The sequence below is a fragment of the Martes martes genome (assembly GCF_963455335.1).
Source record: "Martes martes genome assembly, chromosome: 3".
NCBI lineage: Eukaryota > Metazoa > Chordata > Mammalia > Carnivora > Mustelidae > Martes > Martes martes.
This window is the reverse complement of record NC_137890.1, coordinates 128130631-128155538: the sequence shown is the minus strand read 5'-3', so window position 1 is coordinate 128155538 and position 24908 is coordinate 128130631. Positions and strand designations below refer to the sequence as shown.

The 24908-nt window shown below is 42.2% G+C and overlaps 1 protein-coding gene across 1 annotated transcript in view; it reads left to right on the top strand.

Annotated features, from left to right (window-relative positions):
• The first annotated feature begins 5570 nt into the window (after nucleotides 1-5570).
• Nucleotides 5571-24908, top strand: part of RAPGEF4 (Rap guanine nucleotide exchange factor 4) — a 235901-nt gene continuing 216563 nt past the window's right edge. Inside the window, exons 1-3 of the mRNA XM_080798411.1 lie at nucleotides 5571-5707; nucleotides 9023-9111; nucleotides 24317-24463. The gene's annotated coding sequence lies outside the window, so the exon portion shown is untranslated. The remainder of the gene's footprint in view (nucleotides 5708-9022; nucleotides 9112-24316; nucleotides 24464-24908) is intronic.

The following is a 24908-nucleotide window of genomic DNA, read 5'->3' as shown; positions in this document are numbered from 1 at the left end:
GCTGCCAGCAAAAGAAGCCCCCGCTTCTTCCTCCCTCTTTCAAATGATCCACTTGATTCTGTCAGGCCCAATGGGAAAAATCTCCCACTGATTAGAGACCTTCATTATATTTGCAAAATCTCTTTACCTTTGCCATGTATCATAACAGAATCGCGGGAGTGAGAGCTTTACACTTTTGCCATGCTCTGTTGACCACAAGCTAATTACAGCTCCTGCCCACACTCAGGGGTACTGTGCAAGGATGTAGGTCACAGGGAGTCACCCTACATTCCTGCCTACCACACTGTCGTCTTCTGTAAATGACTCTTATTTGAGCATGTTTTAAAGATTATTTATTTATTTATTTGACAGAAAACACAAGTAGGCAGAGAGGCAGGCAGAGAGAGAGGAAGGGAAGCAGGCTCCCTGCTGAGCAGAGAGCCCGATGCGGGGCTCGATCCCAGGACCCTGGGATCAGGACCTGAGCCGAAAACAGAGGCTTTAACCCACTGAGCCACCCAGGCGCCCCTTGAGCATATTTTAAAAGTGAGGTGTGTATGTGGGGGGAGGTTTTTTTTTTTTTTTTAAGATTTAAAAAAAAATGGGCCCTGGGTGTCACATGCCAGGCTAAGCAAAAGAACTTCTTGAACTTGGAGCTTTTACTTAGTTTTACTTGGGGGACCAGCTGAATGGAAACCATCGTAGAGTGAGTTATTATTAGAGAAGCCCACATCATCATTTTAAAAGCAAGAGCTTCCTAACTGATCTCTTACCTGCTGGTCTTTACTTCCTCACATCTGCCTTGACTTGCCAAGGTGATCTTTTCAAATGCACATCCAACCCTGCCATTACCCTTCTTAAAATACCTGTGCTGGCTACTAGATGGAACCAAGCCCTCCAGCCTCCTAGGAAGGGGCTGCCATGTTGTTCAGCTTCATGTCCTAGCACCAGCTTCATGTGCCCTTCATGCACACTCAGCTGGGGCAGTAGCAGAAGAAGCTCAGAGGGGGGGATGGATTTGAAAGCATTGAGCAGGTAGAATTACCTGGATGTGTGGGGGTGAGGATGAGCAGCTCCATACATGCGAAGAGGAGTGCACGTGCAGTAGCAAATGTAGGAGAGAAGAAGAGTTAGTTTGAGGTCACCCTAGAACATCACCACACACCAACGACTTGTTGCAGGCGTGACCCTCTACTGGGTACTGTTAGATCTGTAAAGAAGTACCAGGCATGACCTCTGCAGAGAGGAGAATCCATGTGGCATTAGGAAATTATGGATTCACAAAAGAAGAGGGACAACAGAAGGATTCCCACCAGTGGTAGATTACAGAAGTGGGATAGTAAAGATGTTAGTTCATAGCTGAATGCAGTTTTCTGCATTCCACGAAGTACCCAGTATAAGCAATGACAGATAAAACATTACTTTTCATTGTTTCTGAGGCTTAAATGTGTAAACAGTGGATGACATCATTAGGACCTAATTTGGGGCAGCCTAAAGAAAATATCAGGAAGACAGGTTTCAGAGTTGTTCTGGTTATTTCAAATTAACTTTGTCTTTTCGAGTGTCTTTGGTCACTTGACCTTACACAATCTGGTTATGAATCTTGAAGTTCTTTTGTGCTTGTTTTGGACTGTATGGAAGTACATAAGTTTTTCCACTGCTGCTTTCTATTTCTTCTGAGGGATGTTGGCCCCAAAACGTGCTTTCCTGTCCTGGTCTGCCTTCCTGATATGGGGTACATTCTAGGGAGAATGCACAGAATGGGATGCTTGTTTTCTTCTTAACAGAAGATAGATTCTAATCTCCACTTGTCTTTTCTCCTCTGTAACTAAGTGGAATCCACCCTACCAATGCCACGTCCATTTCTAGCTCATCTGATTCTTGTGTTCCTCCCATAGTTGTTTGAATGCTGTTATTGCTTTGGGCCTGCAGGCTAGTGCCAGTGCTGCTGTGGCAGCAGCCTGTGGAGGGCACAGGGCTGCTTGCTGTGGCTGAGTGTGACTCCCTGCTGGTGCCAACACTGCTTCCCATGAAGTGTGCCCTGCTGGCAAGACTCCTCACCAGGGGGTGCCTCTGCCGGTTGCTGTTGCCCTCACTGCATGGGAAATGCATTCTCACTGGGCACACAAGGACACTTGCTGAAAGTCATCTGTACCCCCTTGATTAACTGCTGACGTTCTAGCCCCTGTTTCAAAGCCCCTTCACTTTGGGATCATACCTTTTGGTAGGGAGTTAATAAAGCCCTCACAAAGGGCCATTAGGTGGAAGGAGGCACTGGTTCTGCTGTGCTGCTATACCTTCCTTGGTGAAGCCTACAAACCTCCCACCTCTTCCAGGAACTTGGCTATCTCATGAACTGGACAATAATGTGTCAGGATTTCTCCTCCTCCTCCCTGGGGAACAGGATCCAAGTACTTTCAGTAGAGGTTATTGGGAGGCTAGTTGTAGGCATACTCTTTGAGTTTAATTTTCTTGGACCTGAAAGTGTCATGGAGGTAGGTGAAAAGCCTCTTAAGTAAGCTTTCATGAGTTCAGGTCTTTCCTTTAGTGACAGGTCATCTGCTCATGTCCTCCAGAAATGGTCCTCTCTCATGGTGGGATCTGTCTTCCTCCTACAATGTCCCAAGTTCTTGGGACCCTGGCACATCCAGTCCTGATCTCTGTGTTAGTGACACTGTGGTAACAATCTGCCAACCCAACACACACACACACACACACACACACACCCCAAATCTCCGTAGTTTCACACAATGGAGTTGTATTTGTCACTTGCACAGTCTCCATCTTGGGGCTATCTGAAACACAGGTCTTCTGTATTAATTTCCTAAGACTCTCAAACAAGATACCATAGGACAGATGGGTTTAAAAAATAGAAATATAGGGGCACCTGGGTGGCTCAGTAGGTTAAAGCCTCTGCCTTCAGCTCGGGTCATGATCCCAGGGTCCTGGGATCGAGCCTGCATCAGGCTATCTGCTCAGAGGGAAGCCTGCCTACCCCTCTCTCTGCCTGCCTCTCTGCCTACTTGTAATCTGTCTGTCAAATCAATAAATAAAAAAAAATCTTAAAAAAATAGAAATATATTCTCTCACAGTTTGGGAGACCAAAAGTCCAAAATCAAGGTGTCAGCAGGGCCGTGTTCTGAAGGTTCTAGAGGAGGACGCTTCCTTGCTTCTTTCTAGCTTCTGGTAGTTGCCATCGGTCCTTGGAATCTGTTGGTTTGTAGATGCTTCATTTCTATCTCTGCCTCTACCTTCACATGGCCATCTTCCCCATGTCTCTGTGTGTCAATTTCCTTCTTTTCATAAGAACAGCAGTCCTTAGATTATGGCCCACCCTAATCAGTATGACCTCATATTAAGTTGATTATATCTGCAAAGATCTTATTTCCAAATAAGGTCACACCCACAGGTATCAGATGTTAGGACTTTAACATGTTTTATAAAAGGGATGCAATTCAACCCATAACACTGCAAAGTTGTGGCTGAGGAAAAGACACAGAAGACATCCCATGGCTTTTAACAATCTCATCTCAGAAATGATACGTTCTAGTTTTGTTCACAGCCCACTAGCCACAGCATGACTCCAACATAACTGCAAGGGAAGATGGTAAATTCAGGGAAGCATATGGATATTTAGTGAGAATTACTGTCTCAGTCACATCCTTGACCAGCTCATTTATTCTGATCCCAGAAAGCTCTGGAGCACATGAGACTGGATATTTCTGTGTGCTGTGAAATATCTGTCAAGGAACACCATATGATCCTGCAAAGCATATTGAAGAAATAGACTTGGAAAACTGAGCAAAGGAAAGAAAGGAAACAGTTTATATAATCTGCAAAACTATCCCATATTTGTTTGGTTCTTTGGTTCATCTTAATCCAGAGAATACAAAATGGTGAGCAACAGGTTGGATCTAGTCCATAGATGTTATTTGTGTGAACTACACAATTTTTAAGAAATGTAAACAAAGATTTAGATATCTTTCCTTAAACGATTGGAAGATATGACAACATCTGGGCCCATGTTTCCACAGAAAAGCAGTAATAAGGAAAACCCTGCTCATTTTATACAGTCCCATCTTTGCAGTTAACTGTGCTCCCCACCATTCCCTCTGGTATTGCCCACATTGGGGCTCAGTATCAGTTCTTATTTGTCTTTGTGCTTTCACCATTGTTTTCATGTAGGAGAGATTTCCCCCCTTGTATTTGCTTCTTTTTGCCTACTTGATTTATCTGATTGACCACTTCAGGCGTTTGTGTTTGTGACTTCAATTTTAAGTAAAACATAAATTTTCATATATTTTATCACATCGGGGTGCTTCTAATGGGTTAAGCAACACCCAAAGCTTGAACTGTACTTGAACTCATGACTTGGAGGCTGATTCCTGCTTTAGCCATCTGCAGAGGAAACACTCCACCTATGTTTCCTTCACTCTCTCCACTACTGTGGTAACCCAACACTCTGACACTGACCTGTGAGTTTTCCACACCAAGCAATTCTGAGACACTGGCTGGGTCTTTTATAGTTCAACTCAACTCAATTCCATTCCATTCTGACACAGTCTACCTAGAGATAACATCAGACCCCACAGGTTACAGGCTCAGTCCCACAAGACTGTCCCATCAGACACACCTCAGATGCCAATCACAAATTCAGATTGTCACCTGTGCTTCTGATCAGTGGGCTGTGAATCAAAGAGGTTCCTAACCACCTCTTCCTCAGGTTTAATTTGCTAGAGTGGCTCACAGACAGCAGTTTACTTACTAGATTACAAGTTTGTTTTTTTTTTTTTAATAAAAGGATATAATTTGGGAACAGCCAGACAGAAGAGATGCACAGGGCAAGGTATGGGATGGAGCACAGGCTTTTCGTGCTCTTTCTCAGCATGCCATGCTCCACAAATCTTTACATGTTTACCAACTGCAAGTTCTCTGAATCCCATGGTTGAGGAATTTTTATGGAGGCTTCATTATATAGGCATAGTTGATTAAATCATAGGCCTTCAGTGATTGACTCAATCTCCAGACTTCTCCCCAGAGGTTAGGAAGAGGGGCTGAAAGTTCTAACCCTTTAATCACATGATTGGTTCCCTTGACAACAAGCCTCCATCCTTAGGTTACCTAGGGGTTTTCCAAAAATTACCTTAGTAATATAAATGCAGTTGTAAAGAGAGGGTCTTTTTATGAATAGCAAGACACCCATTCTACCTTTATGTCTCTGAAACACTTCAGGAACTACTTTGTTACAGTAACAAAAGATGCCCCTATGGCTTTTATATAGGAAATCACAAGAGTTTTAGGAGCTGTGTGTCTGTTTGATTTGTTTGATCAAATCTGACTTGAGACCAAATATGCATTCCTTACTATAAATCAGAGTATCACACCATCTGCAATAATTGTGACTTAAGATGAATGGTTGACAAAAGCCTGGAAATACCTGTGATGGGGATAGGTGTATAAATGTTTGCAATGAAATACTTGCAATTGGGATGGCTGCATAAATTTGAATCTAATTAACATAATGCATGTTGACTGAAGTAAATCCTTATTGATACAGCTTTTTCTGCCTTTTCTCCCCTTTATAGGCCATTGGAACGATCCAGTGAAGACGTGGATATAATCTTCACAAGGCTGAAAGAAGTTAAAGCTTTTGAGAAATTTCACCCAAATCTCCTTCATCAGATTTGTTTATGTGGTTATTATGAGAATCTGGAAAAAGGAATAACATGTAAGAAATGCAACTCTAGGGGTGTATTTTCACGTATGGTTTGTGATCATTTGTAGTTATCCCATGGGGATAGATAGTACATGGAGTATTTACGTGCCAAATGTTTGAGCTTCAACCAAAAGTATTAGGTTGACATTTCCCTTTACTTTGTTTATTCAGTTCCATGTAGGCTATTTCCTTGACTTTGTTCACAGCATGTAAATGTTCTTCCAGGATAGCCTGGAAGATGGAACTGGAAGGATGTACTGATTCGTATATTCAGCTAAATCCTCAGAAACTCAAATAGTTATTTTCTTTACCCCAAGAAATATGTGAGACTGTAGGATATTAAATACAGATAAAGGACTCTTAATGAATGTTAATAGTAATGTCTTGAATTAACCTGAGTGATATCATTTATTTCAGGTGGGAATAAAGGGCAGGGAAAGAAAACAAGAGGGTGGCAGCTGCATTACCAAAAAAAATTATTTTCTCATTAAAAAATAATGCTTTTCCGTCTGTTGGGAAACTTTTATGATGCAGTAACAGAAAGCTCCCATCTAACTGGCTTGGATATCTATTACTTCTAAAAGAAGGGAAAAATCCATTACTCATATTCAAGAAGTCTTGAGATAGAATGGCTTCAGAGTTCTTAATTAAATGACTTGAAGACATTACCAAGGTCACATTTCTCTCCCATTTTGTTTTTGTATACGTTTTGCTGTGCATCCTCAGGTGTTGGATTTTGTTCTCAGACTTGACCCAAGTGATTCTAAGACAGCTATAGCAATTAGAGGCATTACATGTGTTGGGAGGGGAAAATTCCCACCTACCCCTCATGGTTCCTTTGGCTGGGCTAATAAACTGACATAAGACAGATTAATGGGAGAAAAAAATCAAATTAAATTTCATAAATTATGGGACCTAAGAAGTGACAAAGACAGGCTGTTTATATGCTTTTTAGATAAAGAAACAGTAAGTTTGTGGAAAACCAACAAGACAAAGAAACTTAGACTTAGGTACTAATTAGTGAAGAAATAAGCAGAGTTTGCTTATATAGCTTCTCAGTCCTGAATTCTCTATGTCTTGTGATAATGATATCTACCTCTTGGTGCAGCAAGCATTCCTTTCACATGGGAGACTTACTTCCTGTTTCCTAGGGGTCAGAGAGGAGGGTCAGAGTGTCCTTGCACTGGCTGTTTCTCAAGTAACTTTGATTCAAAATAATCAATATGCCACTTTGGAATATTTTGGGGTAATCTACCCTGAGCCCCATCACATGACAATACAAAGCTATCCTGCTGAAGGTCTATTTCCTCTTGTGTCTGTTTTCAAAAGTCTCCCAGTAGACTTCCTGTTTCATTGGCCAGAATTACATCATATACCTTCATCTAAACCAGTCACTGTCAAAGATAGTGGGATCACCATGACTGGTTTGGAACGATCATGATTGCTGCACTGGAGTTAGGGAAGAAACTCTATGCTCTGAGCTCTTAGTCCTGTGGAGGAGGGTGGAAACTTGTATAAAATCTATGTTAACTTAGATGGGGGGGGGCGGTGTATGATTCTGAGTGGGAGACCAACAGGGTCTGTCAAACATAATTGTAGAAAATTTGGAAGACAAGCAAAATAAAAATCATGTACAATCCCCAAATGCAAAAATTGCTATTAACATTTTGTATCCTTCAAAATGTCTTCCTACATGTGTACATACAAACATAGTGATATTTAAAAAGTCATCCATACATGTTGTTTTCAAACATATATATATATATATACACATACATACATATATATGTGTGTGTGTGTGTGTGTGTGTGTGTGTGTGTGTGTGTGTATTCTTACTGATATCAGAAACTTCATTCTTTGGGGGATGAGGCTCTACTTTGTTTTTTTTAAGGGCATTTTCAAAATTAGTCTTCCATGATTCATGATTCCATGATGTAATGTAAAATTGATTGGCAGGTGATACTGTCTTCGGGGCCAAGAAGTTCATGAAAGGCAAAACTCTAGATTCTAAACTAAGTCACTTACAAAGGCTAGGAATAGCAGAGTTACTAGAGAGGCCCGCTCTAAACTCATCAGTTTCTCCTCTTAAGCTTATACTGCACCTGTGTAGGATGCCATTGTTGTTCTTGTCTTTCCACAGCATGTCTTGGGGAGCTTAGAGCAGCTTGTCATCATAATTGTGGCTCCTAGAAGCTTATTCTTATGCAGGGAGCCCTAGCCCTGCCAGAATTCAACTGTCCCACTGAGTTGTCATGTGGTGTTATACTGAGTCACTTGACCTCTGACTCTAATTGTGGAAAGAAGTTTAAAATATTAGATCATTCAATCTAGTTATTTAGCCAGGATATTTAAAAGGATAGTTGGATTCATAGGAGATTTTTGAGCCAGTGTTTCAGAATGATTTTCCAAAGTACAGGTCTTAACATGATAGGAGAACTGAGGTTCTGTCTAAATATCTAAATGTTTTCTCTCTGAGATTACAAAAGTAAAGCAAAATCAGATTCAGAAATTTCTGATGACAGTCATTTCCAAAGGGTATTTAACTCTTAATGCCTAAAAGCAATGAATTTATAAAACAAATAAGAAAATGGACAGTGATAAGACTAGTTAAAAATTTTAAAGCGGGGGCACGTGGGTGGCTCAGTGGGTTAAAGCCTCTGCTTTCAGCTCAGGTCATGATCTCAGGGTCCTGGGATCGAGCCCCGCATTGGGCTCTCTGCTCAGCAGGGAGCCTGCTTCCTCCTCTCTCTCTGCCTGCCTCTCTGCCTACTTGTGATCTCTGTCTGTCAAATAAATAAATAAAATATTTAAAAAATTTTTAAAGCAGATTTTATTTTTCTTATTTATTGGTTAGCTTAAAAGGGGACATTCTATTCTAAAAATACATTGCTTTTAATATAAGTAAATTCAGGAAATTGGGGTGACAGGCTAGTATTTTATTGAATCAAATAACCTTGTTAATACATACCCCATCTAGAGTAATTATTTTCTAAGAATCACAATATTATGAAATGTATTTAAGATAAATTACATAAAACATCAGTGAATTCTTAAGTTTAAAGTATCTGATAGCATTTAGGGTTATCATCCCTTACTACTACTCTATAAATATAAAACAGTTCCCTTTAATAGAGTTCCAATTTATAGAATAAATAGATATAGATTTGTTGCCACATGGGGAAAAAAGAAATAAGCCATGCTTTTATGGGAACAGATAGAGGAAAAGTGGAGAGCTGTGCTAGAGACAAGTCATGCTTACAATGACCAGTGGTCATATGGTAAAACCAGCTTATATTTGGTATATTTACCTTACTGTTTCTTTTTCAGTATTTCGCCAGGGTGATATTGGAACAAATTGGTATGCTGTCCTGGCAGGGTCTTTGGATGTCAAAGTGTCTGAAACCAGCAGTCACCAGGTAAGATACTGTATTCTTTTCTTTCTTTTTTTTTTTTTTTAAGTAGGATTTATAGGAAGGGGTTCAACAAGTGTTTGTTGAATTCTTTTATTAAGTTCTTCAACAAACATACATACTGCATGTCTTCCGTGGTTTGAGTATGGTGACAGGTGTTGGAACATGAAGTGCAAGAACACGATACCTGCCTTCCAGGAGCTTGCTGTCTATTGGGAAATGCAAACTACTCAATTGCAATGTGGTAAATTCTGTCATATAAATTGAAGTGTGAGCAGAGGGGACAGAGAATCAAGTTTTTCTAGGTTTCTCCTCAGATCCTTCCTCCATCTGGTATCCTCACTTCTCTGTCGTAGAAGTGGTCCCCTCGTCAGCCTTGTAGGCACTGCAGTGGTGCAGGGGAAATGTGGTTGATGCAATCCCTGTAAATCTCTCTCTGTCTCTCTCACTGTTTCTCTGCCTCATCTTATCAAATGTGGAAGGGCCAATAATATATTTTCTTTCTAAAGTGTGGAGCGTGCTTGCTTGATCTTCATTAGTGACCTCTGAGGAGCTTAACATCCTAGTAGATAGAACTCATTTTGTTTCCTTTCCCCCGACAACATTTGTGAATATTTAAAATTGGACCCAGACTCCCCTTTCACATCTTCAGTGACCCTTGCTCATCCTTATTTCATGGGGTCCAAACGTACAGAACTTTCCTGTTTGGAACCAAGAACCTTGAATCTCAAAAGGACAGCCCCTAAACGCCACCTTCGAGCCTCAGTATGGAAATGGCCCAAGTTTTCTTTCTGTGTATTCAGGGTTCATATAAAAACTGCAGGAAGAGAATTGGTGAACTGTAACGTCAGAAAGAATTATCAAGAGAAATTTATAAATCAGTTAGAGGGACAAATAGCCTGCAGCCAAATACCATGTTTAAGACAGTGCTTCTGAGCCTTTTCCATATGTAACACACTTCAAATGTGAGAAACATTTATGACGCCCTAAATTTGAGATTTAAATTTTATAGGAACATATGTGCATATTGGAGTTATGGGCAACCAACCACTGAAACATGGAAAAGTATCCTAAAGACTGTTGGTAAAGTGGGCATTTGGAATTTAGACTATAGTTGCCAATGTTATTCCCATTGTTATGGATGGTTAGAGTCTCAGGCCAGTACCCAAGTCCTGCTTAACCCATAGATACTTTTTCTGTGGATCACTGCATAGAAAGGTCCATTAAAAAACTGCCTGGGACCTGTGCCTTTCAACCTTGTTGGGACTACCCTCCTTTCCCTCTCTCAAAGAGTCAGTTTTCTCCTGGAGTTCAGAGGGTCAAGGTGAGAGGTGAGTTTTTTATTCTCGTAAGATGCTTCAGTTTCTTAATGGAACTGAGACCAAGCCAGCATTTCTTGGATATCTGTCAGGTGCAGGGTGGTGTTCTAAGCACTTAATAGGTATTTATTTCCTCCTTTATTCCTCACAACACCCTATAGTTCATATTACTGTTCTTGTTTTCCAGATAAGGAAGTGAGGCCCTGACTCGTTAAACAACTTGCTCCAGGTGACAGCCTAGAAATTAGGGGAACCAAGATTCAAACCCAGGAAGTCAGTCACCTGAACACAGTCTCTTAGGCACTGCTCTGTGCTTTTGACTCAAAAGAAATGTGATGACTCCTGCATCTTCCCTCGCCCTGCTGTTTGTCACCTTTTCAGATTCCCCCTTGTCTCTTATCTCTGCACACCTTCCACCTGCAGACTGCTGGCCTGGTGGGGACCCTCAGGCTCCTTGCTCAGAGCTGTTCTCTATGCTCACTGTGATGAGGGCTCACCTTGTGGAGGTGTGGAAGGGACAGGGCCTAGTAGAGGATGGTTCTTCTCACTCCCCTGGGTAGTCCCAGATGGGTGATGATGGAGAAAGGGGAGGAACTGAAAAGGGAAGGTGAGGAAAGAGAGGAAAGGGGAACAAGATGAGAATTAAGGAGGAGAAAGGTGAGAAGGGAAGGAAAACACAGGGAGGAAAGAGAAGAGGAAGAAGAAGAAAGGCAGAGGAGATGTACCTAAGGAATGATAAATAACATCAGCAGGGATGTGCTGAGACATCAAATGTTCAAAGCTGGCATGAGATTGTGATAGTATTAAAATAGGATTTGGCCGGGGGCTCCTGGAATATTTCCCTGGACCAGTTCTCTCTCAGCATGGGGTTCTCACAAAGAATACCTGAGTAACACTTTGTTTTTACCTGTGGGGTTTTGAAAATCTTAACAAACCTTTCACTTCAGCTATAGTTTTGACCTTAAACACATGATGAGAACTTTCCTAAGCTGGCCTTGGTCTCGTCTTAAGTTGTTAAGAGTTTTAACTTTATACCAAAGCTGCCTTACTGCCTCCTCTGTGTATGTCACCGCACATTGTCCAACGAGGGTTTTCTGGGCTAATTTCCATCATTAAGCTACATAGAAGAGAAAGCTCATTGACTTCTACATCCTCCAACAGTCCAGAGAGGAGTCTGAGAAACACGGAGGGCCCAGGCTTCCAGCCAGCTCAGACAGTCACCTGGACGACATGGTTGCCACCCCTTGGGAGGAAGAAGCTAAAGAGAACGAGCAAGATGGCTGAATCTCCTCCCGTGGCAAGTTGTTTGACAGGGAGAAACAAAAAAGCCATTTCCCCCTATGCTGGCCTTGTAATGGGCTCTGGATCTCTGCCTACTAGTGATGTGGCCAAATCAGGGTGATGAGTTAGCCTATAAGAATAGTACAGTCTCTAAGTCAGAGTTCTCCAGAGAAATGGAACAAATAGAAGATGGGTGAATAGATAGATAGATAGATATCTTAAGGAATTGACTTACATGATTGTGGGGACTGGTAAGTTTGAAATCCGTATGGTAAGCCAGCAGGGTGAAGATCAGGCAAAACTTGATGCTGCAGTCTTGAGTCTGAAAGTTGGAAACCTAGGCAGATTTCCTGTGCTGCAGTCTGAAAGCAGAACTCCATCTTCTTTGGGAAACCTCAAGGGAAACATGTTTGCTCTTAAGTCCTTCAACTGATTGGATGAAACCGACCCATATTATAGAGGATAACCTGCTTTGATTAAAGTCTACTGATTGTTAATGTTAAACAGTATCTTTAGATTACAATTAAATGTAGGCTAATGTTTGACTGAACAACTGGTAAAGTTAAGTTAACTTAACCCTAGTTAAACCAAGCTGACACTTAAAATTTTAACCATCAGCTACCCCAATGGAGAGTGAAATGAGCTTGGGCCATGGGAGAAGCAAGGAAAGACCTAAAATTGCTACCCATAGAGACCAGAAGCAACTTTGCTAAGTGCCTTCAGTGTAGCTTACTTGCTAGGGGTTCTGTGTGCATCATCTTTCGGCATTCATGCTCTGTTTTACAGCTGGGCTTGAAAACCAGGCTCAGTGACATTAGGTATAAATTTCCCTGGGCCACACAAATGTACGTGGCCAAATGAAGATTTGAATTCAGGTCTGACAAACTCCAAACTTCATGTTCTTCCTGTTGCTCACACAGGAAGAACGGTAAGCAGGGCAGGAAAAGAAAAAGAAGAAAAGTTAAAGAGACTAAGAGTGGATTAAGGAAAGAGAAAAGAGGTAACAGCACAGAAGAGTGAAATCTTTAAAAGTGAGTAGGGCTGTTGCTAGCCTGCCCCTCCATTTTCATTCAAGTTTCTCCCTGTCCTGTGTGCCTTTCTTTTCATCTGAGAGTCAGAAGTCAGAGATGGTAGTGATAAATTCCAAAAATTATCTCTGAGTTTCAGAGATGCCCTCTAACCCCTCAGTAGGATGTTAGCTCAGTGGGAACGGTGGGGTAAGAGCAGACATAGATCGTGATAATAGAGCGCCTCTACAGGTAGCTGTGTGAAAAGCACTTTTAAACTTTTTTTTTTTTTTAAGATTTTATTTATTTATTTGACAGACAGAGATCACAAGCAGGCAGAGAGGCAGGCAGAGAGAGAGAGAGAGGTGGAAGCAGGCTCCCTGCTGAGCAGAGAGCCCGATGCGGGGCTCGATCCCAGGACCCTGGGATCATGACCTGAGCTGAAGGCAGAGGCTTTAACCCACTGAGCCACCCAGGCGCCCCTGAAAAGCACTTTTCATGCATGATTTCATTGGCTGCTCAACTACAGGGCCCTTCCCCCTTTAGTGCTATCATTAGTGTCATTTTACAGGGCGATGCTAAATGAAGACCACACAGCCATTAGGTATCAGAGCCAGTTCTTTGCGGTTGTGGGGCTCAAGTCCTTGACCATTACGGTTGTACAGGTGCCACCCAGAAGTAATAATGAATGTGGAGTGAAGCTTTTCCCCTGTAGCTCCCTCAACCATCCACCTGATTCCAGCTCAGAGCTCCACACGTCTCACCTCCAAGTCCATCTTGCAGACGTTTGCTCCACCTAAGACAAGCTCTGCTGGGATGTGGGGCTCTCTTTACACCACCTTTTAGATCATCAGTTAAATGAGTGTGGCCCATCTCTTCAAAAAGGTTTCTAGGTTACGGGGTGGGATAGGTACATAGGGATGCTAAGGGAGGGAGATTGAGGCCCTGTGTACAAGGTGGAGGTGACAGGATTGGAGTTTGTGTTGATGGGATGTATGGGGGCTGAAGGAAAGTGAGGATTCTGACTCAGAGGAATGGGTAGGTGGTGATGCCAGTGGTTGAAATAAGGAGCACATAAGAAAGACAACTCTTCACAGATTCTGAAATAGTATTTTTATGTCATACATTTATTAGGCATTATTGATCTGATGGAATTTTTTTCTGAAGAAAATCACCCTATTTCTTTTATATGATGATAGGAAGATAAAACTACACATAAATTTGAAGAATACGAAGAGCATAAATATTTTATTTGGCTCATAAATTTCTATTACCTTTCTGCCTGCTTTAAGATAATAACTTTTTCTCCTTTTTTAAAAAAATATTTTATTTATTTATTTGACAGACAGAGATCACAGGTAGGCAGAGAGGCAGGCAGAGAGAGAGGAAGGGAAGCAGGCTCCCTGCTGAGCAGAGAGCCCGATGCGGGGCTCGATCCCAGGACCCCGGGGCCACGACCTGAGCCAAAGGCAGAGGCTTTAACTCACTGAGCTACCCAGGCATCCACTTTTTCTCCTTTGTCATCATTCCCTTATACTTTTTTGCACACTAGGCTAAAAAAACACAGCTTCTTGCCTTCCTTATGGTTGGTTTGCAAGATTCTTCTTGAGTTCTTTGGACTCCAGGTTGAGGGTCACTCACACTTCCTTCTCATTGGTGGCATGCTAGGAGAGTAGTGGCAGTAACTCTCCTCATTTAGAAAGCATTTCACTTTCATTGTTTTGTTTGAGCCACCCTAGCAGGCAGACCCAGCTGGATTGTATCTTGCTCAAGTCCCAGGTGAATGAGTAGTCTGCTCAAGATGACACAGTGGTGACCCACAGAGCTAGAAATCACCATGACTGGGGCACCTGGGTGGCTCAGTGGGTTAAAGCCTCCGCCTTCGGCCCAGGTCATGATCCCAGGGTCCTGGAGTCGAACCCCGCATCGGGCTCTCTGCTCAGTGGGGGGCCTGCTTCCCCATCTCTCTCTCTCTGCCTTCCTCTCTGCCTACCTGTGATCTCTCTGTCAAATAAATAAACAAAATCTTAAAAAAAAAAAAAAAGAAATCACCATGACTTCGTTACCTAATCCATGCCCTGCTCTTGCCATCTTTACCTTTAGCCGGCATGTGCGGCCATTTGCCTGGGTGTCTGCAAGAAGTCTTCAGTGGGCACTCGCTCCCAAGAGTCTCTAGTGTCCATGGGTGATGGTGGTGGATAGATCCTTCTTTGCCCCCTTGGATCACTGGTGCCTAAGATTCTGACATTTGGGAAAAGTATTAAAATACAAACACTCTACTTAGTGGTAATATAAACTTCAGGCCCTTTCCTGGGAGGGGAGGATAAAGACAAAAAGCCATTGGACTGTGGGGAGTGAGGATGGCTCACCTCCCAGTTTCGCCTGGAGTGGGTCTAGCAGTCAGTTTAGAAACCACAAGTCTGCCAGCTGGGGAGGCATGACCTAGCAGACAGACTCTGTATCACCCTGTGGGTCTGCTCCTGACTCAGGACACATCAGACAGTGGTATAAAATCCTACTGAGTGCTGGTTGGAACCAACTTCATTCCCTCTCACACACTCCTTTCCCAGCAGAGCCCCAAGCCAACACTGTCCTGCTTCCCTACTTTCCCTTCAGGTGTGTCCCCCCCAGTCTGAGGCTTCAAGCTGGACTGGAGGGGAAAGACAAAAGCCTCTGGATGAAGAAAGAGATAAAGGGCCCTACTTCTCAGAGACCTTCCCTGAGGAGCTGATGCTACATTGCTTTCATTTCTTTTGCTATGGCCTTGAAAATGTGTTTGTGCTGAGGATTTTGGGAAAAACAGACTATTCCATTTCTGTTATTTTGATGAACTTTTAGAGACCGCTATCCTTGGAAATATCTTCCTGTAAATTATATTGCTTCCACTACTCCATAAACAAAACCTTCTCTCAAAACACCCATACCCTATGTCCATGTGTAATTGTCAGAAGCACCTCTTCCAACTTTCCAGGTACCTTTTCTGCCTTGGCCATTCTTTGTCTTACCCCTTGAAGCTCCGTGTGCTTACCAAGGGGACCTGCCCACAGACCATGCCACCAACCCACAGTATCCAACCTGGCTCACATGCTCATGTAGATTTCCATTTGGCAGCACCAATCCCATCAAGGATTCATCCTCCCAGTTCCCACTGATACCTGTCCCCACGCTCAGTCTCTTACCTACGCCTAACCAGGACGCAACTGCCTTCAGACGCCCACAGCTGAACTTTGTGCTCAAGAACCTGCCTGTTTTGGCTACATATTTAACTTAATGGCCTAAAAGTTGGAGATTTTACGTTTCTACTAGAATGAATAATGCTACGGGTGTACGCTTTTCTTGTTAATATTCGAATGGATCTTGGGTGAGAAGTGAACATTGGAACAAGTGATACACAGTGAGTAGGAAACTCAGAAACAATAAATAAGCAGCTATACTTAATTCTGTGAATGTGTGTTTCAGGAAGAAAGAGAAAGATAGGGTCCTGTTTTTCTCTGCAGATTGTATAAATGAATGGCTTTCTTTTTTGGCATGGTAGTAAATATTTAAATCCTAGAAATATATCAGGTTTAATAATTAATCTTAATACCCAAAAAGTGTATTTTTCCAGTCATGTGAAAGGAGAATTTCTGATGGCTGTTTAGTGACTAGGAGTCCATGCTACAAAATACAGAATAAGATGATGTATTAATTCATTAAAACTTCTACACCTCTGTAATAGATGCTTATTTAAAGTGTTTTTACCTAATACAACACAGCTGTTAAAATCAAACCACTTTTCAAATCCTCTCTGCCACTTCATTGCTGTGTGACTTTAGGCAAGTTAGATTACCTATAAATTGGGGATAATTCCTAAATGAGTTAAAGTGTATAAACCACTTAATACAAAGCTTGCCACAGAGCAGGAGTTCTGGTACTTATTCCTTACCAATTCCTGAAGGAAGTATTTGTTGCCCAGAGTGGAGCGCTGCCTGTTGCAATGCCTGCAATGTTCTCATTTTATCACAAGAGGGCAGTGCTAGCATAGAGAAAGCAGGAAATGTGCGCAGTATTGGAATGGCAAGACTTCAACAATCCATATTGTTCAGCCATTCCTTGGGATCCGAGAGTCCTGGCGGCTGTTGGCAGGTGGATGTTATCCACCCTCTCATCTATTTCTGTGACATTCCCTGGCAAGTTTTGGTCCAGTTTTGGAAAACAATCTCTCGTTGGTACTTACCCTAAAGTAAAATTTGGTTTTATTTGCCCTCTCTTTGTCTCTACATCAAAGATGTTTGTAAATATTGGGATTTTGTTTATGAAATTTGAAGGACAGGCATGTCTCTCTGTCATATGGCTCTCTCTGTCTTTCTGTCTTAGCCTGTCTGACACTCTCATTTACTCTCATTTCACCCCATTACTTTCAGGCAGAGAACATTGCTCTCACGAGGGAACCTTTTCTAGACCATTTAATGAGCCCTTGAGATGTGAAAGCTGCCAACTTACAGTGGTTGTTTGTCATCTCCTGTGACTTTTCTGCTCAGGTCATGCTATTGGATAGGGACCGATCAGGAGTTTAGTTAGCATCCTTTGTGAGGCCCGCAGGTGCTGTGGTTTGTTTTGTTGCCATTAATTCCTTGTTTGGGTGGATGCAGGACTGGCTCTGCTGCAGTGAAGCTGGCCTCTCTGATTCAGTTATCAGAATGCTAATGCTGGTCCATTCTCATCCAAACTTCCTGCAGCCAGCTTGAATGATCTTGTTAAGCTGTGTTGAGCACCCTGATGCCAGACACGGGCTGTCAAAGTAACAAACCCGTCTTCGTTGTCTGTTAGGAAAAAAACACATGAGACTTGGGAGTATTTTGCCTTTGTGCTCGGCAATAAATTCTTCAGAGAGCACATGCAGTTTTAATGTCTTGACAAATTCAGAGCTTAGGTATCTTTACATTTTTATTTTTTAAAAGGACTTGGAGCACTCAATAAATTCCAGTACTGAATTGAAGCTCATGAAATAAGCCCAGGCACTACCAGACTTAATGGCAAATAAAAATCGTAGAAATATCTGCTTTGTAAGAATTTATGTTTCAGGGTCTATGCACTTAAAGGACCAATTTGTTCCTTGATGTTAAACCCAACGTGTGGTCAAAACAGTAGACATGCTATGAGACGGTTAATTTTTCTTGAATCATTAATATAGAAATGATTTAAATATGCTTACTAAAAAAATCTGATATCCCTTGAAGTTACAGGAGAGTTAAGAAAAAACCTTGATGTACTTATCACAGAGAATTCTTATGTCTGTTTTGATGACTGTTAGTTATTTTAAATTTCGTCAGATTGCCTGTAACTAGTGTAAGCTGGATTTCAGCAGATGTGTATACACATTTGCAAGGCACACGTTTCTTACCTCGGGTATCAGTGATGCGTAGCCTTTGGCTTTCTTAACACCATTCCTATTCTCATAGTGTAGCTATGTTTATAATGCAACAAACAAAATGCTTCATATGACAACGCCTGCTTTAAGGAAACCTAGTATATCATAATTCAGATGTACAAAGCAGACAAATTAAGGGGTGATTAGTAGCAGCACAAAAGGATTCTTTGATTTGCAGCAGGATTCGTCAGAAGGGTTCCTTTGAATACAAGCTCCCCCAGAGAGCTGAAGTGTTTTGCAGATCATTCAAACCACTTGACATCCGGACTGAGAGACAGAGAAACTTGGAATTTAAGTGTTGAAAAACCGTCGTTAATTGAAGATTAACACAAAATGAATGTAGAGATTCTCTGTTCCTTAAATAATAGAAAAATATAATTTGCTCTTTAGAAACGTAGTTAACCTATACATGTATATCAATATGACTCAGAAATAATCTTTTCCATTATATATGGAGCATCTGCTGTGTGCCAAGAACATACCAAACTCTGTCTACATATCATTTTATTTATATTGAATCCTGCTAATAATCTTATAAGAAAGGTGGTGCCCATTTCATAAATGAGGATATTGTGCATCCTGGAATCATTCTACCCACAGCTATAATTGGCAGAGAAGAGTTTTGAATGTAGGTCTACAAGGCTATGCTTTCCTCACCACACTGCCTGCAGGGGATTTTCCCCACCATGGATGGAGCTATCAGACTCTGGGCGCCTCCAGGTCTGTGTCTTTTGTCCACTGTCCCCTGCCTTCCATCAGGGTAGCTTTGTTGACATGGTGGCTAACTTACTTGACACCAACTTTTATGAATGGAGATAATCAGACCCAGCCTATCCCACTGAAACACATACTGTGCCGAGATAGTGTTCATGATTTCAGCTGGTGCTTAGCTGGGTAGAGGAGGAGAGCCTGGAAACTGGACGCCATTCATGGTGGAGGTAGGAGCTGTCTTGAGGGCATGTTCAGGCATGCTGGGTGGGACATGGGAGGAGGCTGAACATTGGAGCAGCATGGTCCCCAGGTTAGTAGGATGAAGGGCTGAGGAGGTCTAACTAGTGGTCACATGATGGGCAGGGCCAGTGATGGAAGAGGGTAGCCAAGTGTGCTGATGAACAGGCCTGGCCACAGAAGGCTGCTGGGGAGGGACTGGGGCCCAGAGAGGACTGTCAGAACTAGGCATTTGGCCATTTTGAAAAGAATTAAGATACCAGGTGGTTACCAAAGGAGAGCCATGGAAAGACAGAAACTCCATTTCCCCAACTGAGGTAGGAACTCTATAATCAGAATTGGGGCAGAGGATCAGAGTGGGGAAAACTGATGATTGTTTACATTTCTTCTAATGAGAAAGAGGGTTGGTGCCCCTGCCTGCATTGGATTTGATCCACTGGTGAGGGTCAAGCAGACCCCAGTATTGGAATTGGAAAGTTAGAGGGGGAGCAGTGCTATTTCCTATTTTCCTAGAGACTTGGACTCAATATACGTAGATAGATATATGTATATATAACTAAATATATAGATTGACTGATTAAAAAAACCTGTGTGGGTTTAATTATCACTTTAATTGATTTTCCTACTGAGCCTTGGCAAGCAGTACTTCAATTTCATATGATAATTAAAGAGGTATATAGAGAGGTGATTAAACTGACTAGTTCTAGTCTTAACTCTTCTGCTTGCTAGCCAGACCCCTGGACAGGTTCCTGAACATCTCTGGACCTGATTTTCCTCAGCCTATGAAATAGCAATGAGTTGCAGGATTGTTTTAATATTACCGTCAATAAGAATATCCAAAATTTATTAAGCATTTCTTTTGAGTCAGGCTCCATGTGAAGCAGTTTAAATAAATTATCTTGTTGAACTGTTGTGAGGAATAAACAAGGCATCATAGTTGAGGCACCTGGCCCAGTGCATGGCACATGGTACTCCACTCGCACACACGGAGACCCACCTACAGGCCCACACAGCGTAGGCTGTGTACTGTTAAGGGTAAATGGGTGATTAAGTGTTCTAGAGGATAGGAAAAGGAGGGATCAGGTTGACTGACAGGTGAAAGACAGTTGCATCAGATGGGATGAAGAAACCAGATGACATGTCAGTGACATGCCACGGGTCACTTCTTTTGTCGAGCGCTCTCACCCCCGATAGAGTGGAATTGGCCTCAGAGATCCAATATGCTTTACTAACACAAGGAATCTTTCCATGTGTCACCCAAAGGGTATTATACTTACTATGTGTCTGCTGCAAAGCAGAAAGTGATAAGCTGCCATCTGTCCCTATTGCAGAAGTCCCCTTTGAGAACGCTGGTTCAGCCCAGCACCTCCCCAGAGGTCTCCGTGTAACCCAGGACTCACACAGCCATGTCTGGCTAACCCAGTCTCTTGTTCTGGGTTGCCCTAGAAGCTGACCTAGAGACTAGGATTTAGTCGCAAGTGGTTTTTTTGAAGATGACCCCAGGAAGACTTGTAAGGGAGTGAGGACGTGAGACAAGGAAGAAGGAAAGCCAATGAAAGTGTGGTGAGAGGATTTCAACTGGGCTCAGTCTTCCAGGCAACCATCTAAGAAACCATGTAGGGTTATTAGGAAGCCAGTGTACTTATCTTCCTACTTACTCTCCTGCCTCTTTGGCGGAGGTCACCCCTTACAGGCCTTGACTGCCCAGCACTCTGGCCTCAGGTGGAGCAGTGCAGATGCCCGAGATAGCCACACATGTGTATGGCAGCTGTCCAGAAAGCTGTGGTGACTTCGGGGGTGGGCTGAGGCCAAGAGTGGGGAAAGTCCCCCAGACTCCAGCCTCATCGGCTACATCTGCCTTCCTGTGCTGGAAATGGAAACATTCCAGGTTTTAAATCTACATTTCATGTTTGAAAATCCTTAAAATAAGTTGCCATCTTATCACAAAGTAGAACATTTCTTGGCTGTTGTTAATATTTTATATTCCCTGAGCAGGTGCCAGCCAGTTTCTTCAGCCTCAGTGTCACTGTAAATATTTTCTTGCTGGTGGCATTTCTGTACCTTCATCTGTGAATGAGCAGAAAACAAAACAGCCTGAGTAGTAGTCTCTGTTAAATAAGTACAGAGACATGAGCAGATCTCTAGAGTATGTGTAAGCTTTAAAGAAACAGTGATGTTCCATTCAGAAATGGACACTTTCAGCCCCAAGCAAAGGCACGCGATGAGCCTAAGTGTAGGGGTTCCAGCTTGGAATTCTGACCATAGGGATCTGGTCGGATGTGAGTGTGGACCCGAGTAAGACTGCTTCCACTGCATGGACTCAGATTCATCCTGCCTTTCAGTGTATATACTGAGCAACCTGTCTGGGTTCTGCTAAGTGAGGGCACACAGGAATGCAAATGTCTCTTTTGGATAACTCTCTCCTTAGCACATCGCTGTGCCCTGTCTGGGATTAAAAAAAAAATAGCACCCGTGGACTCTAAAGGTAGCGAGTGATCTTTAGAGTGAAAATGTTCTTCTTAGGCCCCTTGTCTTTCCAGTGCCCAATCCATACTTCCCAAATCTATTCAGATTTCTAAGTGCATTTGTCTTAAAAATACTGAGTCTGCTGAAAGTTAAATTTGAACTTAGAAGCAGTACTCCTTTCAGGTGAGGTTTTCCAGTCCTAATTTCAAGATCCTATCTTGTGTTTGTGACTGCCTGACCTTAAACTGAAGAGGATCATGTATGAAGGAGGAAACGTGGAAGGACGGATCCCATACTCGGTTCTGGTGGGAGAGCGAGGGACCCTGGAAATGAGCCAAGGTGCTTGATCAAAGGGCCAAGGCTAGGAGTGTCCCCTTGCAGAGGTCCTGACCTATGACCTGTGCTGACAATGCTAACAGGACTAATGTTATCTATGGAAAGCACAGGGAATGTTAAATTCTCCCAGGGACAGCCAAGAATGCTTTCAGTCTTTTGTCCATCACAAGAGCTGTTCACTAGCAAGAAGCCAGGCTCATGTGATTTTCACAGCCTATGTCTTTCTTTGTATACCTTTTGTGACAAACTACATAGTCAGAGGTAGGAGGCAAGAGAGAAGTCAGTTCAACCCATAAAAATCTACAAGTAGCCCACGAATAACAGATCTTCTTAGTTCTTTTGTGTTATACTGCGTGGATAACCTTAGATATTTAAGCTATGCAGATGGTAGCAGGAGTGTCATTATTGGTACATCCCTGTCAGGTTTTAAAATAGAATTTTACACTGGAAAATACAAATTAGACAAAAGAATCCTTTCTGAAGTGTCCAGATGAGAAAGGAGGCAAGTGGGATTCTCAAGGGAACCTGATAGTCTAAAGAATTTATAGAAGTCCGTGATTTATCATAAATCCTTTTGCACTTTTACTAGAATTTCAAAATTACTCAGTTACCTAACTCACTAAACATTGATACTTCAGTTCTGGGGATATTTTTCTGACTGAATTTGTTTGCAGTTGCCTCTTTGGAAAATTTATTAACAGGCTATTCTTACACTTCCCCCCAATCTTTCTTTCTTTTCTGAGATATTGATTTTATTTTCCTGAACACAATTGTATATGGTAATATCTGGGCAGAAGCAATTTTCTATGGTTCAAGGAACTGGATTCTTACGAGCATTTGTCTTAGTAATGTGATTACAGAGTCACTAACTTGATCTTAATAACATTTGCCTGTTATCGTGTATTAGATGCATGAAAGGAAAACTGTGCTTTCTCACTCAGAGATTTTCCCTCGTGTATCTCCGTTAGTGGATAACGCCCTGCAAAATTAATGTCCAGGTGACTTTGAGGGGCTATTTCCCTTATTTGAAACTAGTTAGGATTAAATACAAATATTATCACCAATGTCACATGCAGATTGGGAACTGCTTTTTTTAATGTACCTTGAGAAACTAAAATCATTGCTTCCCTGCATTTTATAAACTAGCCACTACTGTCCCTCTTCTGAAGCTGTTTTTACTCTGCTGCGGCTGCAGGAGGCAGCACGATACTAAAAGCTTGGAATCCACAGCCAGAGAGCTGTGGTTAGACTCTGACTGTATCCCTTACTGTGTGTGTGGGCAGGGGCCGTGTTAATCAACCCCCAACCCGCCCTCAGTCTCCTCATCTCTTCAAGACAAGGTGACGGGACAGCCTCCCTATTCCAGTCACCTACTGAAATATCATAACTGGATCCTCTCACTAAAAAACTCCATTCATTTTCAAAAGATTCCCTCCTTTTTTCTTAAAACAGATAGTAGTTCTATGGAAAGATAATCCTGTCCGCAGAAAGACTTGAACAAGGTTACTACTAGCAGCTTTATTCATAATATCTCTAAACGAGATCAACCCAAATGTTCACCAGTATGATAACGATAAGCAAAGTGTGGCATATCCATGCAGTGGAAAAGTACTTGTCAGTAAAAGGAAAAAAATTACTGATCCATGCGACAGTGTGGATGAATCTTACAGACGTGATGTTGAGCAAAAGGAGCCAGATAGCAAAGAGGGCATATTGTCTGACTCTTCAATTTTTTAAAGATCTTATTTATTTATTTGAGAGAGAGAGAGAGAGAGCATGAGAGGGGGGAGGGGGCAGAGGGAGAAGCAGACTCCCTGCTGAGTGGGGAGCCCAACGCAGAGCTCCATCCCAGGATCCTGGGATCATGATGTGAGCTGAAGGCAGGTGTTTAACTGACTGAGCCACCCAGGTGTCCCTCGTCTGACTGAATTTACATGAAGTTTTAAAACCAGCTAAACTCTGGGCGCCTGGGTGCTCAGTTGTTAAGCATCTGCCTTCAGCTCAGATCATGATCTCAGGGTCCTGGGATGGAGCCCAGTATCAGGCTCCCTGCTCAGCAGGGAGACTGCTTCTTCCTCTTCCTCTGCCCTTCCCTGCTGCTCATGATCTCTCTTTCAGATAAATAAATAAAGGTTTTTTAAAAATAAATAAATAAAGCCAGCTAAACTCCTTTATGGTAATAGAAATCAGAACACTGATTCTCACTGAAGGGAGGGTCTTGACTGGAAAAGGGCACGAGGGGAATTTCAGGGTGATAGGTATGTTGTATGTCTTGATTTTGTTGGTGATTATACGGGAGTATGTATTTGTCAAAACTTGTTGAACTGTACAATTGAATTGAGTGCTTTATTTTGTATAAATTATACTTAAATTCAAAGAAAAGGCAACTCACCCATATCGGTTAAATGTTTAATTTTCTAATGATCAATTTTGGGGATTCTCAGGATGCAGTGACCATCTGTACTCTGGGAATTGGGACAGCCTTCGGAGAGTCCATTCTGGACAACACACCCCGCCATGCGACCATCGTTACCAGGGAGAGCAGTGAACTGCTCCGCATCGAGCAGAAGGACTTCAAGGCTCTATGGGAGGTGAGCCCCAAGGCTTCTTTGTCAATTAACGTAGTTGCAGAAAAGAAAGGGAGCTGCCACATGGATAATGGCATTACAGTCAAGCCTTAATGTGTTCTGTTCTGAGCCAGTAGATGGAATTTAATTTTCAAAACTTGTTTTTGAAATGAGTGAGTGAAAAAGCCATTTTGACACAAGACATTCCCCCCCCCTTTTTTTTAAATTTAGTGCTTGCTCAATTTTCTGTGGTTTGACATACCTTATAATTATTTCCTGAATGACCATAGAGTGTTTTATGTATTTCCTCCCTCCTATTCCACAGATGTATTCTTAACCAGGGAACAAAATACTTTGACATTTTCTTTTGCATTTTAAAAATCATCGTTGACATGTTCCCTGGTAAAGTGGAATGAATGGGGTTAACATCTGCTTCATTTAAATGCTTTTAAAAATGATGGGCCCTATA